This window comes from Varroa destructor, unplaced genomic scaffold (assembly GCF_002443255.2).
Source record: "Varroa destructor unplaced genomic scaffold, Vdes_3.0 BEIS01000004.1, whole genome shotgun sequence".
Taxonomy (NCBI): domain Eukaryota; kingdom Metazoa; phylum Arthropoda; class Arachnida; order Mesostigmata; family Varroidae; genus Varroa; species Varroa destructor.
Genome location: NW_019211457.1, coordinates 2,761,333 through 2,781,644, shown reverse-complemented (window position 1 = coordinate 2,781,644; position 20,312 = coordinate 2,761,333). Strand labels below are relative to the sequence as shown.

At 41.6% G+C, this 20,312-nt stretch overlaps 1 long non-coding RNA gene across 1 annotated transcript; it reads right to left on the bottom strand.

The window, feature by feature from the left end:
- Positions 1–3,254: 3,254 nt before the first annotated feature.
- Positions 3,255–10,264, bottom strand: LOC147755740 (uncharacterized). The gene is made up of 2 exons (XR_015326498.1): positions 5,107–10,264; positions 3,255–3,960 (listed from the first exon to the last, which is right to left on the bottom strand). It is a non-coding gene; the product is annotated as an uncharacterized LOC147755740 (long non-coding RNA).
- Between the last annotated feature and the right edge of the window lie 10,048 nt (positions 10,265–20,312).

Genomic DNA, 20,312 nt, shown 5'->3' with positions numbered 1-20,312 from the left:
ATAGTCCATGTTATGTATGACACTGAGGCCGTCAACGACGTTCGCAACGAACTTCAGGTGCGATTTGTTTGATTTCGAGAGAGAATATTGTATTGCAAATCACTTGCTAGCATAGTAGCGTTCACAACGCTTGTTTTCTGCTTCTGCTGAATATATATATATATATATATATATGTATATTTAATAGTAAAGATCTGTACATACATAAATAGTAAATAAATCCATATTAGTTCTGTTCCAAATGATAGCCATTTCGAAAAAAAAAAAATACTTTGGGAAGTTGGAAATTGGACCGAAGCAGTCAACGAATATCTCAACGGGTCATCACAATTGATAGCCAGTCAGCTCTTCCAATCGTGTCAAGAAATCTCAAGTGAAATATGTAAAACGTTCCAGATCGTAGCATAAATTGCTCACGAAGGATGATAAAAGCTTTGCCGTTCCTACAGCCCCGTGCTGTCTGGTGTTGTAGTTGTGAAGCTCAAACGACAGCTTTCTGGACCCGACATCACGGAAATATGTGTTTCTCTCGTGCAGTATTAACATCACTGTCGGTGTATTTTTGAGTTTAACAAATTAACACAAGTAAACAAATGGACAGTTATGCAAACATCTCATGCTTATAAAATTGTAATAATTTCTTCTCTAACTGAAAATCGTGCAACTTTGAAGGGTGCAAAAGTTAGACGATTGAAGCGAGTTCGGGGAAACATTACTAATACCAATCAACGCGTACATGTATTCACGTTGGCCAGCGAAAGACGCAAGACATCTGATCATTTTTCCCTAGCCTGTAATAGTCTGTAATTTCAAACGATACAAAACCTGCCCTGAAATCCTAATTAAATTTTCCAACTAAAAGGAGCTATTAGATAGGCGGGCCTAACAGAATCGACCTTCTACACTTCGATATATATATATATATTGACGACCTGTTTATCGAGCTTGAGCTTCAGCAGCCGCGTAAAACCTCCTTTTCACCGCGGAATTTTCAACGACGATCCCCTACATTCGAATTGATCCGAATCTCATTCATTGGTTTACACATTGTAAATTCTCCATTAGTCCCTTCTCTTTTCTCCCAGTGGAAGTGCGACTCGTTGATGTTCTAGGAGGGGAATCGATCACTGTCGTTGCTGCTCGCTGCCATTCTTCCTGTGGCGCATGGAGGTTTCCGCGCGAAATGCGACGCGCTGTAGCCGCTGCTCGAAAGTCGTTAACGTCCCCACGCTACTACCACTGCTATTGGTACTTCGATTTTTTTGTTGTGTGTCAGCCCACCGAGTGGCTTGCTTGGCCTGACATGTTCGTTACTTGTTCAAACGAGCGATAAAGAGAGTGATAACGGCGTGAATTCGACAGGCCTTTCTTGCTTTTTTGGCGCTGTCTCTGTAATGCAGACCCGTAGAAGTTAGCACCAACCGACCGAAACTGGTCTTTATAGTTCCCTGAGGTCGTCGCCGACGCCAGGCCACTTTACCTGATACACGAACGCTAGTAAGCAGCTAGGCGCGCACGTAACAGCTCTTGGCAAAAAGGCTGCGCCTTTTACTGGCCTTATCCCTGGCCTGCAGGCCGGTCCTAGCCGGTTCTGCCCCGTAGTCCCGCCTCCAACGTGAACAGAAGCAACTGTTTCTTGCTGTTTCTACAGCTCCGATGTACGTGTTGCTGCTGTTCAATGCTCCCCAGTTCTTCCTTTTGTGTAGCACTGCTTTTTCTTCGCCGTCGCCCATTCGTCGTCAGCGCTCAGGCAAAGTGCTACATTCGTGGCACCCGTAAACCATGGACAAGGCCTGAAACCAGTAGGGCCACTGTTCGCCTGAGCCTGCTACATCTACGGAAAGTTTGTGGTATTCGATTCTACACAGCCAAACAGCTAAGACAGTCCATGAAAATAAGTTGCAAGAGCAAAAGGAAGGATGAATTGCGTGTAATGAGCGTGCTTAATCGTGAAATGCTATTGTGTCTTAACGTGCGGTTTTTGCTTCGGAATACGTTTCTGTAACGGTACACAATGAGTGTACTTCGAACGCTTTGACTGAGTTTTTGCACAGGACCAAGCGGATCAAGTAAGGACGCTAACAGGAATTAGATTTGCCACGGAAGTTCACCGTCACAAGGTCTTCCCACGTGCATTTCCTTGAAGAGAACTGAAATTATGTTTTAAATACGTGGCCTATTCCACTATTGCATCCTTGCAGGCGGAAAGAAGTAGGGAAGAAATTCGAAAAAATGGTTGCGAATTGGAAGGCCTTGCTAGAATATACCAACCCAGATACGAAGTCTTGTAGACGCTGCTGGTACACAAAGAAGAAATAGAACCCAACTCTGAAAAAGACATGTTACAGGAATTTACAGGTGTCACCGATACGGTTTTTGCTTTCTGGTTGTAGCGTCGACGCAGAAAGGAAAATAAGTATGTAAGAAGAAAGTCATCCGAAGCATGTGTTAGAGTTTACGTGTCAAATTCATTCTGGAGAAATACATTTATAAAATAAGACATGGTAGGCATCCTGGTAGAACTATCAATCACCTGCACAGTCCGGGTAGTCGAAAGAAGGCGAAAAGAAAAAGTGCCACCGTACAAGGGGAGGGTGGGGGGGGGTAGTCGAAATATTATCCGAGTACGTAGTACTGAAATTTCCCTTCCACATTTAACATATGATTACCTTTCACTATATGTTTTGGACCGTTTTTTCAGGAAGTTTTTTAGGACGTTTTTCGTATTTGATTGCACTACCCCTTTAGACCGTTTCAAAAACGGTTAGCTAGATTGACTAGTTGCTGGTTCTCATCTTTTTTAATCGCATTCTGCCTATCTGGTTCCTGGGCTATCTTACATGGCCAGGATCCGGATCCCTCTTAACAACAGCGGTGTCTTCAAACCCCCATATCCCCTGATAGATACTGAGAGATCGACGCCCGGCTTTCTGGAAAACAGCTGAGTACGGAAAGCGACAGACACGTCCGAGACTTCTCTCGCTGCCGTATACACAGATACTTGCTCCATTACTTAATTAATCTTTTTTTGCTCCTCATTAATAACTATCGCTCTTCATTAACTAATGATAATTATTCAATAAATAATTCTAATTCAGACGATCAGAATGGAGAACGCAACAGGTACATTTTGGCCCTTGTACGTGTATGTGCATATCGCATTTTGGTCAGAACAGATAGGAGTGTTTCTTAATAGTCACTTAATTGGCCTTAATAGTCATAAACCACCGTTTTAACTAAGAGTATCGTCAAAATTTGTGACAAGAAAATGCAGTGTTTTATTTGTATTGTTGTTACATAATTGTTTTAAGCTTTTTTTCGTTTCTTCTCTCGGTTTCTATATCATTTCATAATAACGGAGAAAATTGCCAGTCGATAGCAACGCAAAACAGAGAATTCATAGAGTTTGATACAATTGTAAACGTTGACGTTATTTTGTCAATATTAATATTATAGTATACTAACGGTCACATCTATTCTTGCTGGAACGACGTTAGCGTACTTGGGAAGAGCCACCGATTCGCGAAACAGCCCACCATGATTATGGTATACAATACGTGCTATTTTACGAGTATTGTTTATGTTATTATTGTTTTATTTACGAGTATTGTTTATGGAAAAAAACGGCCAGAATTAATGTCGACCCTTGATTGTGGTAGAAGAAAACACAGGCTCCATGGAACACGTACAACAAAAAGGTCTTTGCTTCTTGATACAGGGCAGATGTTTCGTCAAGCTGATTGGCAGCGGCTTGAATTGTTTACTGAGTAAAGGTATATTGACGTTTACTCAATAAGTTAAATTTTTCTCTGATGAACAAAAAGTCATCGGCATTTCCTTGCAGATGTGAGTACATACTTCCACGAAACCTTCTTCATGATGTCCTGCTAATCCCTACGTATAAGGGAAAAGTCAAGCTCTTCTATAGATCCTTACGGATTATATTGATGTCCTGTCCCGCTGAAAATATCGGCAAATAGAATTGTTATTGGAGTACAACAGTATGAATAAGCAAGCAACCAATTCTATAAACAATGTATTATTACTTGACGCTGCAGCAGACAGGTACTTTCAGCTAGATTATGGCAGTCCTACAGTCTGGCTTAATATATGCGTAGCACCCCTCCCATTAGTCGCTATTAGATAGACTGTTATGGAGGCGCTAGTTCTAAGGGGTTTTTCATGTCACAAGAAAAATGCATCTATTAAACACCGTGTACATCGGCACTGGGCCTAAAAAATCTCTCAACGATCGACAAACATAATTAAGGATTACCGAACAAATTATTGACAAGACAAATTATTCTTCGATATTAATGAACAGTATATTTTTTTCTACTACCACAGTGATTATATTTCTGTCCACATAATGTCAATAGGTAAAAATATCTAAGTTAAACAGGATTATTCTTGCTAGGAGATGTCTGCGAGCATAAACCCTTCATTATCTGTCCAGCCAATTTGGACAAGCATAATAAACTTCCCCGCTAAAATGTCATCGTCCATACATGTGAGTATTGAAAGTGTGATGAACTTTGCAATCGATGTATGTTGAGCTATCGTTAAAGACTAGAGCGAGGGCATAAATCGTGGACGCTAAATGGCTTTATCTAGGCTTCTACGACCACTACGGCGATAATTCTTTAATCGAAGAGTATTGATAGAACAGCGAGGCGTAGAGGTTCGAAATAAGCACAGCTGAGGACTACATGTAGGGTTATATATGTATGTAACTATGCGCGACCATATGTATAACCGTTCACTACCAGAGGGTCCTTCTACATCGATTACATTTACTTCATCGTTTCTAATATGTAACCTCTTGATTCGTAACTAGAACCCATACAGTCGTTAGCCTTAGCGAAGGCTTGCCCAGGCTTATGTGCTCTGCAACTAACCAATTATAAATGGCACCTCTAAATTACAAAATGGTAGTGGGGAGCGAACACCGCTATAGTGTAACAATGTACTACGATACAAAATTAACGCGCCTGCAGATACCATTAACGTGACGTCTTTTATGAACTATATTGCAGCGGATTATACGAAAAGCCTGGTTGTATAACAAGTTTTTAGTGATCATAACATATGTCCATGAATACTTACACGGCAAAGTAACGCAGCCATTGCAAAAATGGCGTAGTCTGGCTGTTACTTCGGCTCGTCTCGTCCAGCTGCGTCCTTCTTCCGTTTTATGATACCTTATTTATTCAGCTATGCGCTCAGCGCTCCCATCAGATTTTTTCGATAGATACACTCACACTCTCATTTATCCCACTCTCAGTACTTCTTCTAATCGAGATTTCACCAAGTCTTTTTTAAGTCTTTTGAATTTGTAATCTACAAAGCCGTGCAGCCATCTTCAATCAGCGTCGTTGCCTAAAACTTTCTCTCTGTTTATTGATAACACTTATTTTCATGGGTGACCGTATGAAGGATCAGCAAGCCGTAAATCTCCGCATGTACCGGAGCACAATAGAGCTAAAGGGAGCAAAGAGCGGCCTTGGAATTCTTACGGGTTGAGCAAATCTTTTGTTTGTTGGCCTCGAGGCTGCGAGGCATGGGTAAAGCAAACGAGACGGATGAACAGATGTTTTTGTCGTGTATGACAAAGCCGCTTTGTAAATATATTTTCAATTAGCTCGATGCAGTTCGGATCTTCCATGTCCCATCTTCCTCAGGAACCATTCGAGCAATATGGCCGAGTGTAGGGCCTTTGATTGCAGTATTACCAATGGTCAACGGAAATGCCCACTATTGATTTGTATTAGATATTGAGGGCAAGTTCTCAGTAGTCTGGAACCACTTTGAAAAATATACGTCTTATTTTTATTCATTATGCGCACCTGTTATCAGCTAGATCGTACATAGAATTTAGAAAATACAAACATACGACGTAACCGTAAAAACATGATATTAAAATAAGCATAGTTTATCATGTATCGTTTATATCTTGCTTAACATAGGCGACAAAGCTGTTTGGATAATTTACAGCCGCAACTGTTTCCGGGATCGTGATAATTAGGACTCAGAGAGATAATGTCGTGGAGGCGTACACAGGTACTAAATGATACACTTAAGGTCAGTGGGCAAAAAACGGAAAATCAATACTTTGAACAGAAAGTTGAAGTTAGATCAGTAGTTAGGTTTAGGTAGCTTATGTAGAACAAAGCAAAAAAAAAAAAAGAGATGTATCGAATTTATAAGCCGATTAGTCTGTGCGTATGCTCCTCGATCCTTGTGCATTTTCTGGGAGCCCCACTGAGCCGCCCCAGGTGTGCTATGTTCCAATCGAACCATCTGCATTCCATGTGACCCAAGATATGGAAAATATCTGGTATTCTTTGGAATCTATAGGTGGAAAGTTCCTTTTCGAGAACGCGCTGATCAACTCCGCAAGAACAGTTACGCACTTCTTTTCCTATTTGGAAGAGTGAAGGGCAGTGCTATGAAATACACATTCGGATAATTCTTAGTCAACGGCACAGCGGCTATCACGTCGGATCAGGCGCAACATCAATAGAGCCAGCAAACGCAAGCCCCCTGTACGGGCATTCTAGCAGACTCAAAAACAATGACAGCAGCAAGCGACGTACACCTGAAGACGGCCGCATTCTCCATCACAATCATTCATCGACTAAGCAGTGTTAAAATCTTCGCCCTAGGTGCACGCAAGGCGTATTCAAGGCGTAACACGGTAATACATGTTGCCTATAAGATTAGTGATAAAGCTGATCCGACAATCGTTCCAGCAGACAAATGGCGTAGTATATGCTTAATGCTAGTATCAGCAAAACAGTTCTATAAAACGTTTGGATATTTGTACACTACAAATGAACGAGTGGGTCTTGTGACGTCCCTATTTTATCAAGTCATAAAGCTGAAAAGTAAGCATCGAACTTACAAGCGAAACAGACGCATATCGCGCCAGTGATGCTGGCTGACCATAAAGTACAAGACTTCTTTGAGATATTCTCTGATGGCCTGACCCCTCTTGCGCAACAAAAAACAGCGCTAGCGTTGAACGAAGCCACTTGGTGCAGCCCTTTGAGTTGGCGCTCAATGATACTGTTTCAAAGAAACATCAGTGACTTTTCGTCGTCGAAAATGTAAAGCAAACAAATATACTAACAGCATTAATAAGCCAGTTCCTGTGTTTTTACAAGCTGGTTATCATAAATGCCTGGAATTTGAAAAATATCAGCAAGATGGAGAACTTTTTGAAGACGTTGATGTCTTCCAACCCGGATAAAAAGCGTATGTGCTCTCTATTTTTGCAGTTAGGCAGGACTGCATAACTGTCTATTTGCAAGATTGATATTATTGCGAAAAAAACAGGTACAGAGAATTTTGGCTTCTTCGCTCTCCATAGCGCTCCACAGGGTGCATTCGTTGAAAATGAACAACATCGCTATGACAAATGATTGGCCGGGAAGATTGCCAGGAAAATTAAGACTTTCTTAGACGTGAGAATTCTGACAGCCCAGAGTTGCAGCACCCAGAACGTCCTTACATAAAAGCCACCTCGACCGGACGGTCGAGAACTTCGTTAAATAGGTTCTAATAGCGCTAACAACTATAAGGCTGGCTCCAGTATGCGACATCTTGAGTCACTGCAACCGCTCGCGAGGACGATCACGGAGCTTGCTGTGAGGCTCAACCTTGAAAAGACGCTAAGAATTCCACAGTGGAACTATGAGAATGCTGCAACTCTGGTACTCCACTTTCCGGAAGCTTTGGACAGTACAGACATTTCCGCGCTAACGCAGACTTGGGCAACTAGCCTTTTTAACTTATTGCATTTCTATTCTATGCACTGTCGTGCAATAAAAAGAAATGGACTAGACCCTCCCCCTACCCCAGTAGAGGCATCGAGGCATCTTCGTTTTCTACAGTTATAAGATAGGCAACCTTACGCCGTGCCTAATGAAGAAAAATATCGTTATTTTACGTGGCCAGGGACTAAGTCTGGTAGCAGCCCGGCTTCAGCACCTGCCTTGACCAGCCGGAATCGAGCCGCACCACGGCCCCTCTAGGCACGCTAGTGAATTTTAGTTGCTGGGTCCCCAATCAATTCCCAATTCAAAAGATGCAGAAAAAACATCGATCCTTTCACGATAAACGTAACTAGAGAAAGGGTAACGGTTTTGGATAAAACCCATTCTCTGTCAGAGAGCACAAGTATTCCTGCTGACATACCAATGGCAACAGACCTCACTATTTAAGTTGCACCTGCACGAAGTTTTAAGCGCCAAGTTCCGCCGCAACGCTTAGAGGTAAACAACCTCCTGGAACGTACCTACGATGTTCTCCCAATCTCTAACGCGATGAATGCTGAAACTTATGCGCGGCGTCTGGTTGAAATTTTCTAGTCTATAGTACAGACTTTCCATCTCCCTGAAGGCGTGAGGTTCAAGAATACTTTGCCTAGTGGGCCCAGGTGGCCCTCAGGCTTATGGCCGAGGTACAGCCGGAGTTCTACTTTTTAGCGTTCGTTTTTAAGACCATCTATTGAGAAATATAATTCATTACAAATGCAGCAGTATTCTGAAAAACTGGAAATCCGTTGGATCGCCGATGCAGAGCATGACCATGGTAATGGCTTACGCACCATGCCAGCTTGCCCAGTTAGCTACTTGGCCCTCATAGATCATCTCTCGGAAAGGTTTGCATTAAGGGATATAATAACATACACAGTGCTCTTTTCGCTGCAGCATGGGAAGAGAGCCCATCAATACAACACAGTCCCCTTTAGCAAGACTTCATAGTGAGGAAACTAAAAGTAGCCGCCGCATCTGCAACGACAACCTCAGATGCACCGTCGTTTTAGCACCATGGTGGACGGCATTATTAAATAATTTTTTGTATATTGATATATTTCCACCGCAGCGGAGAAATGCTACCCTGTTAGTAATCTGTAAAGAAAAAAGCAACTTGAAGGCGCCGTCTTCATGGAGGAGAATAGCAAACAAAAGTGTTTGCGATGAGCTGTTCTCTGGCTTGCAGTCTAAGAGACCGAAAAGCTACTTATGCCATTGCAACAGAGTAGGGTGGATTCCGCTAAGAACGCTACACAGGAACAACGTGCAGGATCCTGATGGCCGACGCCAAGACAGTATTGGCCACGACAGGCAATCCTCTGTATGCGATGTTTGTCGATTTCGAAGCAGCCTTCTGCTCGGCGCCCAAAGAAGAGATCATGTTCCCGCTGGCTGAGATGGGCGTTCTTAGAAATGTGCTCTACTTCTTGTTGCGGTTCTCCAGAAGAAGAGCGTAATTATTGATGACGACACAGACAACTGACCCGGTTCAGGAAGACAACCTGAGTGCACTCTTATTCTCGATCTTGCTAAAAAGCCTCCTTGGATCAATAATAAGGCCAAGAAAGTCAGCTGAAGTCATTGAGTATGTAGACGAGTTAGTGTTATACGGGTCGAAAAGGTTCTAAATGCAGCGAGCCCTAGCCCGACTCCACGCGGCACTTAGGAGGTTGACTCTAAATCTGACATGGATGGAGCCGAACAACTTAGAAGGGGAAATACACTGACACTTTTTATTTCATAGGTTTTTTCTTGCCTATTTTAACAGTACTTGGGGCAGCTTTTTCCTGTAAATGGCAGAACTTTCATTGCGCACGCAAGGATGCAATAAAACAGTGTTGGCCGCATAGGCGATCAGATCGGTTCATCGCTTATCCTTGGCGATCGCTCTCAGCTTGTTCCATTTCAAAGTAGCTACAACGTATGCGATACGCGCCATTTAGGAAAATTTTGAACAGTAAAAAATCTCAAACAGCTGAATCGTTCCTCTGTAAAATAAAACCTCTTTCCTTAAAAAAAACAGTGGGTCGAAGTCGTGACACGGAATCGTCTCGCGTATCTCCTAGCCGGGCTTTTCGAGAACTTACGTTGTCGCTTCGAGGTGTCAGCAACAGAAGCCGTTAAGACAAGTTTCAGGAACCGGGAGAAAAAAACCCAAACTCTTTGTCTCGTATGTGATGAGAAACAACGAGGGGGGCGGGGGGGGGGGGACCGGTTAAACAGACATGTCGTTACTTGCTTTGCCGCGCATTAATTCCACCATAGACCTTGTAAGGAAGCAGGCTTTCACGATCCCAGAGATACAAATGTTACAGATTCGAAAGAAGTTGTGCTGCACATGATACCGTTCATTGTCCCGTGGTACTATCATTGAGACACTTGGCAAATCTCTCAAATTAGTTTTGTAAATACAGCGGGATTCGTTTAACCCTTATATGTGTGTTTCAAATGATTCAACAAAAACCTGACATATATACATATATATATATATATATATGATCGCTATCTAAGTTTGGAAACACTATCTGGGTAATGGTGGCGCCTTTAACATTACGGTACTATGTTTGAAAATATATGCAATGGCTTCTAAGAAAATTAAGAAAATGCATGAAAAGTATTATAGAAAGATGTATGTAACTCGTAGTTCGTTCTCTATTAACAATGACGGCTTCTAATCAAATAAGGTAAAGCTGAAGGTTAGGCACGGGACGGCATACATCTGCAGATAGCTTTATTTTAGACAGCTGTGAAGTATATTACATTATTAGGTTTATATATCCGTGTGCTAAAAACAATAGAGTAACCCCAATGTATTTATAAAAACAGTACTTATAACTAAAACTCGCAAGTCGATAATCTCGAACACGAGACCACAGATTCACTGCTATGTTCCGTCTTCCCATATCGAAATCTAAACCTTGTTCATTATCACACGGATCATCAGACAATTCAAAAAATATCATTGCATAACACGTTACAATTGCAGTAGACGCACTGATACGGAAATAAGGCATTTCTGCAAAGCAAAATGGCCATCTATATAAACGGAGTGCTTTAAGCAAACCTGCCCTTTACCATCGCCATTTTTTCATAGAGCATATACAGCCTCTGATTCTACCATTGATCAAAAACAACGAAATACGCTATTGATTATTCCAATCTTGTTATTGCAAAAACGTCGAACACACATCGTTGCTTCTGTCCAAACTAAGTGTTATCTATGAATTAAAAGTGGCATTTAATCAACTATCTTTTTATAGGCCTTCAGCCGAAGCTCTCGTTCGCTTGCACAGCCTCGTAAAATCATTGTGGAACGACACTGCACAATTCTGGGCTATGTTACTAGCGTTAAACCTCAGTCTGCTAAAGAATATGTTGTGGTTGCTATTTGTTCGAGTTCGAGAAAGGACGCGTTTAAGTGACGAAGTGCCTCAGGTGCCGCTTCTTCGATTGAAAATAGTCACGTTTTGTCCTAATACAGGACGACACCTTAGTTAGGGCTTGTGCCACACGGGAAGTTTATGAATGATTTGAAAGCGGACCTTTTTCAGGAGAGTCCGGATGAACTTCGTTACAATGTTCTGATAACGAACGCATGCCTCACAAGATTCGCTCTATAACTGTCAGAGGAGTACCATGAAATTAACAATAAGGTAATTTTTATGACAGGTTCTTATTTTCGAAATATAAAGTAGGCTAGAAGAGATAGACGCGAGCGGGTAGCCGCATCCTAAGCTTAAATAGTTTAGGCAGGTACAACATAATCTACTGAAAGCCATACAGTGACATATTATCGATTTAGATCTTAACCCTAGAAAGCCAAACAAGGGTGTAAAAACTACGCGTCAGTAAGCAGGCTGGCTTTAGTAAGTTTTTGCGTGTGCGTGTGTTTTCGACAATTGGGAAGTTCCATTATACTCATACATCTCTTGGTTGTCGTAGGCCTCCGCGGACGCCGTTCCTCATCTTAGGAGGTCTCTGAGATCGCAAAGCTAAGCCGGACAGCGATGGAACATTAATTAGTAATAAGTGGTCCCTAGCAGAACGCTGTGCTATTGCGGCTGTGAACATTGGATCGCTAACTTCTATGTAGGGAAAAAGGCTTGCGTTCCACTTATTTTTCTGTCTGTCATTCTCAAAATAACACGGGAAATGGATCTATAATTAGGAGCCGGCTGGATGAGTCTATATGGCCGTATGCTCATGCATGTATATGTACAGGGAACGGTCGAGCTCTGTTCCACTTTTTCCCTTGTGTGGACTCTTGACGGGAGCCACAAGTTGGTTAATTAGTGCACAGCTTAGTGGCTTGTCACGTCGAGGGGTGACGGCGCTGTTCATAAGCTGACCTATGAGCTAGATAAAAGCAGGTGTCACTAGGCGTGCCGCTAGATCTCGTGACCGGGTCAACCAGGGGAGTTAAGTTGCTGTCGGCTGAGCCTGAAACCTTATGGTAATTTCGTACTCTAGCTTGCGACTCACGGGTGTTAGGCCCGTCGAGGCGGCACTAACAGTAGCCGGCGTCCCTTAAGGACAGAATCAAGGAGAATTTTTTTTATAGAGAGGGATTCGGAATGCATTAGTGTACGCTAGCAGGTTCGCATAATCCGTAGGATCCCGAGCCACTGTGGTCCTCTTTCCTAGACGGATGAATATGGTTCGTCGATATCACATCTACTCCGTTTAATCTATACCTTGCCTGTTTCAGCGGCGGTTGTCTGCCAACCTGTTATAAGTTATTTAATACTGTATCTCATTTATTAGTGCTACGGTTGAATAGGAGGCTACTTATTACGGAATTATTTTGGTTTGGTTTCTCAGTACGGTAAACGCGTTTTCTTCCAATTGGTAGACTAAGGTCCTCTCCGTTTGTTCATTTCAATGCATCTGGTTCGAAAGATACGTCATTTGTATGGACAAGCTCTGCCTAATTCTGATCTGTTATTCAGTAAGTCTGCATCAACCTGGGCTGCTCTAAGTTCTCCCGCACGTTTCGCCAAATCACCGAAGTTACCTAACATATTGTACTATCGCTCTTCTCTTAAGGTATTTCACATTTAATCTATTTAAGTTCTTGCGAAAGGGTCTTTTACTCTGGAGCAATCTGCCTGTTGACCGTTCCTTAAACCTTTGATTTATGCACAGTGCTGAGTTTCGTTAGATGCTTTTCTAGGAATGCCTCATTTTTTCCGGTCCTCGCTGCAGAGGTAAAATAGACCGGTGAACCGGACGGGATGATAGATGCCGCCGCTGATATAGAAAGCCTGGTTTAAGCATCTTACGAATCTTGAGTGTTTAGTATGATTCTTGCAAGTTCGTTACCCTCAACGTTTTCGCCTCAGCTGTTCTCATCTTTGGTTTGTCTCATCTGCTTGTTGATATAGGCCTTTAGGTACCTAACCACGTAAGCAACTTTTCCGTTTAGAAACAGTTTGACCTCTGACCTTACTTGAACCCCGTTGAGCCAAAATTTCAAGGGCTCCGGCGTACAAGTGTACAATAGTCGCCGGATCGTAAGCATGTGTGACCAGTTCTAAAATCTGTTAAAAGATTTTTCAGTTCTTAGACACCGGCATAGGCCAAGCTTTATAATTAAAGACTTAGCTTAAGCTTGTGATTACTTCGGAAAAAGATTTCTAGTTAACGTCCCTAGAATTGTTTTAAGGTAAACTATTAAGGACGCTCTTAACGGTCAAAAAAACGATCAGGAACAAGTATTTACTCTCTGGCGGGGAAGTTCTAGCGCTTTTTGCCCCTTACGCAGATTCCTTAAATACTATTATGAGCGAACATTATGAGCCAAGACTGATGGCAGCAGATCGTACTATTCGACAAAATCCCATCGTCTTATTTGTATTATTGACCTTATGCTGTTTTCTAGTGAATCCAAGAGGCATACATGCCCGTTAAAGTTCCCTGCTTTCAGAATCGACTCCACCTGGACTTTTTCCGCTTCATCGAAAATGTTCTTTTTATTCTTGCTCTCATCACAACTTCGGCCACCATTACGGGAAACTCCTCAAACAATGCCACCCGACTCTTGCGTTTTGCTCTTGCACACTGTTCTAATCTTATTAATCGTCCATGAGAATATTTTTTAAGGTTTTTACGAGAATCTCGTCCTGTCGAGAATCTGATGTTCTGAGGTAAGTATTCTGATGGTTTTCTCACCTTTCGCGTGTGTTAATATTGATTCGCTTTTTTCCCCGCCCTAAAAGCCCTAGTCTTTGACATCTCAAACAGGTTAGTATCGTCACGTGTTTTGTCACTAGGTGTTAAGCCCATATATTCAGGAGACGTTTGGCAGTCCCCGGCTGAACGGGAAGGGCATATAGCCAATCGCTTATAGCGGGCCAGTAGCCTGTGAATCCTTTTTGCTCTTGTGGTTTTCTCCGACGCCTGGCCATTTGTCCAGAGTGATCGTAACCTTTTGGTTCGTCGTGCCTGGCATTAGATTGCAGATGGTAAGCTTCCAGGGACGTGGAATAAGTGTGTAGGTCTTAGTCTGTCGTTCCTTCATCAAAGCAAGAAGCTATTTCAACGACTGTGTTTTGATCACCACCGTTTCCCCATTCCTGACTTATTCAGCCCTAAACACAGCAATGTAATGCTTTTAGGGGTTGGCTTTTTGCTCTAGTTTTTTCTTCAAAACTCCCGCATAGGTGTCGTTCTTTCTTTCTTTTCTTTTTTTTAACAGTGTTAGATATTCTTCAGGCTGAAAAATCTACCGTTATAAATGTCTTCGTTTCTTGTTTTCAACTTCTTTTATTGGTCGTGACCGTAAACTAAAGCGTTCAAGCATTTTTGCCACGGACTGTTTTCCTACTGTCTCTGCCACTTTACTGAATTTAAAAACCGTTCTCGTTCCTTTCTCCTTTTTATCAGCCAGGCGACCTTTAGAAGCTCTCCGATCAAACGGAAGTTTATCACGTACAAAACCCCTTTAGTTAGTAGAATAGCAATCAGCATGTGGGTGCTGAGCTCTTTGCTTTTATTTCGTGAGCGATCTTGCCGTTTCTACTAGCCGCCTTTTCCCTGGAGCCACGAAACTCGATTGTCATACTTCTTCATGCCATTTTGACTCTGGCCGCTCCTTCCTGGAAGACGAAAAAGAACGGTGGCAAGGGCCCTGCACACCAGAGCTGCCTGCCAGAGCTGAAGTAACACTGCCAAACTCGCTAGGATGGAAGAGAGCTCGGAAGATAAAAAAAGCGCATGAGTATTAATGACATGACATCAGCTGGAACAGAGAAGCTGCTACAGTTGCGCAATCCCTCTAAGGGCTGAGTAAGGCCTGGCCTGAGGGTGGCACTAAAAGGCAAATTAGGGGGAAAGTCAAATGATGAAGCGTTTTGAGATCGTTCTCAGCAACCAGTCTCACATACACATAGTGTTCTAGAGAGAACACGACGATAGTTTGAGGGCACGAGATCCTGAACTCAAAAATAGATAAAGGAAATTGCATGAAATGAGGTAAAAAAAAAAGGCTTCAATATAAGAGAATTTGCCGAGATTGACATCTAGTTCCCTTTTAGCACTAAGTTTTTGATACTCTTGGCGAATTCGCATGCGTTTATTGTTATTTATTGTTTATTGTTGAAACAGGATCTGCACAAGTCTATGGGGCTAGATATTATTATGTTTTACTCTTTTACAATAAAAATACGTTCCTATATTGGTTACAAGCAAAGTACGAAATTATTCACCGACGAATCGTTAATAATGGACTTCACTAGGTATATATTTAAATGAATGAATTTTAGGGCTGAAGAAGCACAGAGTTAGATGATACGGCCTCGCTAATGCTGGTAGGAGCACTCATTTATCATGGTTTTAATTTTGCGGCATAGTATTTTGTTGGAAAGAAGCCAGGCATAACAAAATAAGCTAAGCGTGCGTACAAACCAAACCTGCTTTGCAGAGTGTATCCAATTCGAAATTTGGTTTCCAATTCTCGAATCATTCTATTATGTACCAATAAGATCCATTTTATTTAAGAGGTAAGATAATGGCACATTTTTGCTAAAACAGAGTTTTTGTTATTCACAGCTGTGTCACCTCAGCACACATTTGGTGCGTGGGTTATCACTGGGCCACAACTGGGCATTTCAACCCGGAATCCTCGCTTGTAAGTTGATGACCAGTCTATTGAATACGTGATCATGCGGCCTGCAGTCCTTTTATCTGCGGTGCTCTCTTTAGAGGCCACCGCCTTCGCCACGTTCGTTTCAAAGGGTTTTTTGGAGGGACGGAGTGATTTCATGATGTTAAACCATTTGCTAGCGACTCACGGACACGTTCAAAGCGTCCTGCGTCATAATCTAGTCTTGCAGTGCTAAGTACATTGCACCAACAGCAATTAGCAGCGAAGCAAAAACCAATACGCGGACGTATTGCAATGCCAAACACACGGTTTATGCAATTCGTAAGCATACGTATGTAGTGATAGGAGGTTACTAATTCAAATGTTTAACTTTGAATAATTTATTAAGCAAATAATGCCGACAAATTTTCAAAAGAATATACGCTTAAAATTGTGTGCACATCTTTTACATCTCTGTACTTTCAAACTGACTTAAATAAATGAATATTTTAAGAAAAAAAAAATGGCAAACGAAGTAAGTAAAGTTGTTTCGACGCTGATTGTCAGCGTGAACTGCCTCACAGTTCCCGGGTCTGGGATATCACTACGCAAGCTGTGAGGTACGCAGTTCGACTTCGCAGCTGTTGGAATAACCTCGATAAGACTAAAACGCCGGGTCCGGGACTGAGTCGCAATTGTTGCTCCGCCTATGCGCAGATGATAGCAATGTGTGCGCCTTGTACTTGGCTTCTTGGAAATGATAGATGTGGTACTTTTGCCATCACATTACAGTTCTTCAGAATAGTTTTTTGGATATAAAAATGAAGTTTTCCAGAGTTTTCACTATCAAGTTCTCGCTCCTGGCTAAACCTTCTTATTAAATAATCAAAGTTCATAGATTCATTTTCATTTATCATATTTCATTTATGATATTTGGGGCATATACAGATAGATGTATGCCTAAACTTTCATGTTTTATATACAATTATATTTTGTATTCTACCTACTGTATGCTAAGAAATATTATATACTCAACCCTTACTCAAAACTTACTATATATTTCCTAACTGAAAAATACCTTTTCGCTTTGTTTTCCTTTTTTTTCCGAATGTCTGCATGTAATATTATATTTATGTTTCTATAATAAGATCTTCTACTATATTTAAATTTGCTAAAGCCATACCATTCCGCTCAAAATTGGTGCAGCTTCGGGCATATAGAAATAGATGCACGTGTACAATACGTTCTTGCCTGATTCGTATTGCCTATATAAACACGCAAAGTGCTATATGATGCTTTCTATAATAATGCTTTCATGTTAAACGTTGCACCCGTGAATGTTTACATTGCCTAAAATAATCATATAACCGACGGAGTTTTGCAATTATTTGAATTTATACCAGTCTGTTTCCTGTAGATCTCTCTAGCTGATGCTAGCGAGCGACAGAAAAAAGGCCGATTTCCAGACGTCACTACGCTATATATTCTTTATTTATTAGTATACGACTCTTCGCACATGATCTCCTTTGTACAATGTATAGAGAAAGGCGCCGATCTTCTTTGGTTGATTTTAAGTGAACCCTCCTTAAAAGCAATAAGCAAATACTGCCTATTTATTTAGTTTAAATGCTACTTTGACACGAAGAACTGGCCCCTGCCTTTGTTTCTAGACAGTACCTAATCTCTGTCACATATAAGGTAGGCCGTGGTTTTAACTTCAACATCCTTTTAGTTTTCTACCTCAACTGGCGTAGCTTGACTCTGCATATACAGAAACCAACGTATGAATACAAGTTAACGATAGTAGCTACGCGAGAACTTCATGCGAACAACTAAACTTGCAAATGCGGTCTTACACTAAAGAAATACGTGTGTTTAATGTTAAGAAACATCTCTATACACAACTAAAAACAAACACATTCATAGTTCAAGTAAATAGGATCTACTTGGACTTCGAACATACTTCTACCCTAGCATGTACCATAGATGACTATTTCATGTAATTGAGCGTTATTTCAAGTTTTTTCAGCACGCAACGAAGTGTGTCTACGACCGGTTTCGAACCTGAATCATCTCACCTGCTATCCCTAAGCTCGGTAAGCATATACGTTGTCACCACACAATCACTGGCCGTATGTTAATAAAGACGTTGTAGATTAACTACTAATATTGTTCGTTTTGTCATTTTTTCTTTACCTCACTAACCAATCAAAGAAAATGTGATCTGTTTTCGAAGTTTTCAATTAACTGCAAACGGGATTAGTTCTAGATTATGTCTAGATATAATTTTGCTATGATACGAGCTACTAGAAACTGTCTGTAGATGAAAGCGAATGGGAAAATACGGGTGTCTTCGTGCCCAACGCGACAGTTAAAACTGTGTATAACAAGGCGCTCGGCTGTATTCCCTCCCCTCAGCCCAAATGCCGCCTTCTTTCTATTTACTTTAGTTCTCCGAAAATGTTACTATATTTGATATTTTATCGTATAATTTACGACGCGACACCGCCACCGTAAGCCGCGTTACTTCAATAATGACCTTCTGACGGTTATCGACAGTGAATAATTTTTTATTATATAACAGAACAGGAATTGAAAAGACACTTTAGCTTTCCAGTAATTCTAAAGCAGCTTGTCTGCAGGAGAGTTGACGGCTTCTACGTCATCGGTTCGCCAAGTGACGCCGACGTCAAAGACAACATTTCTAGCAAGCCTGTAAAGGGTGAAAGGGGGTGGATATCGATAATTTTGAGCTGAGTACACACCCCGTGTCATGCAAATATGTTAAAACTTTTAACCTGATAATACCCGCCTCCTATTTACGTAGTTTATCACGTCCGTCGAACAAACGATATGAATATTGAGCCAAGGAATATCTGAAATAAAGGCGCTAGAGATAAGACCTCACTGAAGAAACAGCCTAATAGGCGTAACCTTAGCGAGTCTTCCCTTTCGTTCTTATTATATTCGTAACTCCACGCGAGATTGTGGAAGCTGTTCTACTTCGGGCGTACAGAAACGAACCTTATACTCTAGTGGCAACCTTGAATAACTTAAGAACGTCGAAATTATCTTCCAAAAAACAGTAAAAAGAATAATTTGTTTTCTCTATAGGTATCAGAACACGCTATTATAGTACCGTACTTGCCTGTGGTATTAACTTTATTAGGTGGACAAAACAGCCTTCAATAGCTATGGTAGACGTAAGGGTCGTATGCGTTTCTCAAAAAATGCAATCTGAAGAGCCGAGCGGCTACCCGCATCTTATGTATTTGGTTACAAAATACCCAACGGGAAAGTCCGATTCTGAGTGCTGAATTAATCGGCAAGAACAATCTTCATTTAGCGACAGCAACACGCAGGTAGTTAACTGCTACGGTCAAACTGAATCTCTTCATGAGCGTTCAGTCACGAATTTATATTCTTTTTATGTGCGTATATACATATATATATGACTGAACATGAGTGCAAGCACCTTTGGCAAAGTCTTGGCATAGTTAACCGCATCACCAAAGGTGCCTCGAAAGCCAACAGAATTCCTGCAATACGAGTTTCTGTCTACGGAGGAATTCCGCGCGCGTCAAAGGTACCCGAAGTAACACAAAGATCATTTACTCACCTACTGCATCATCATCTTTGTCATCACAGCCTTTCCATGTGGCCTTTTTTGAAGCAGCGGCATCCCATAAACTCACACATACAGATTCTGACAGAGTCAGGCATGAAGCTTGGCGGATAATACCATTTGTACCTGGGGCTGGCTTTGTGAGAAGGTGGTTCCGGCTGGGATCCGACCAACGTATGAGGTGTAGCTATGGAGCCTGTTCCAGGTATAATATTTGAAAGATAAAGGTACACGTCACAGCATTCGAGGTACTTACGCGATATTCTAATATAGGTAAATTTTCCAAAGCAGAGATCGTGAGGGATATTATTCACAAACAGACTAAACCTAGAATACACCCTAGAGTATTATCGTCATTACCATCCGGCAAGACAGCGTATTCTTGTCTCATCATAATATTATAGAGACTTTGAAAGCTAAAAAAAAAAAATAGGAGAAAGACGTGTGACCAGTTAAAAACTAATCGCCTATACATATAATATAAAATTATGCCTGCATTCTTCGTTGACTGTCAGTTTCAAAATCCCGCACTATGGTGGGATCACAGCGTTTGACATCTGTACGAAACTTCACTTCCTACTAAAATTCGCGTCAAATACAGAAAAGTCGTCGATACTAATACTTTCTCAACTGTGAAGTCTCTCTTCGAGATAAATAGAGACGAAGAAGAAATAGGTTGGCAACCAATTCCGCGCTTTCTGCGGTGGAATCCGATGATGTCGGCCGATGCGTGAAAATGGATGAACCTTTGGATCAAGATGGCTGCCTCAGACCGTCTGCTCCA